Genomic DNA, 323 nt, shown 5'->3' on the forward strand with positions numbered 1-323 from the left:
GCAAAATAAATAAATAAATAAAGTGGTGTTGAATGCAGCAAACTTCAATAAGAAAAAAACAATTACAATATAATATATAACTTCAGATTACAAAATATTTATAAACGTTAAAATTAAAAAGAATTCTGAGTCCGTGTGAGTTGCCAGTAACTTTTTTCCGTACTATAAATATAATTTTCTCTTTTTAAAAACACCTTTTTTTTAAATCGTGAACTAAACTTTTTATCTCCGAAATCTAATTTTGGACATAGCGATTTTATGTTTGATTCTTCCGCCACTGGTCTATGCCAAACATTATGCGACTCCGGATCGAGCAAACAGAG

Source organism: Penaeus monodon, chromosome 24, assembly GCF_015228065.2.
Source record: "Penaeus monodon isolate SGIC_2016 chromosome 24, NSTDA_Pmon_1, whole genome shotgun sequence".
NCBI lineage: Eukaryota > Metazoa > Arthropoda > Malacostraca > Decapoda > Penaeidae > Penaeus > Penaeus monodon.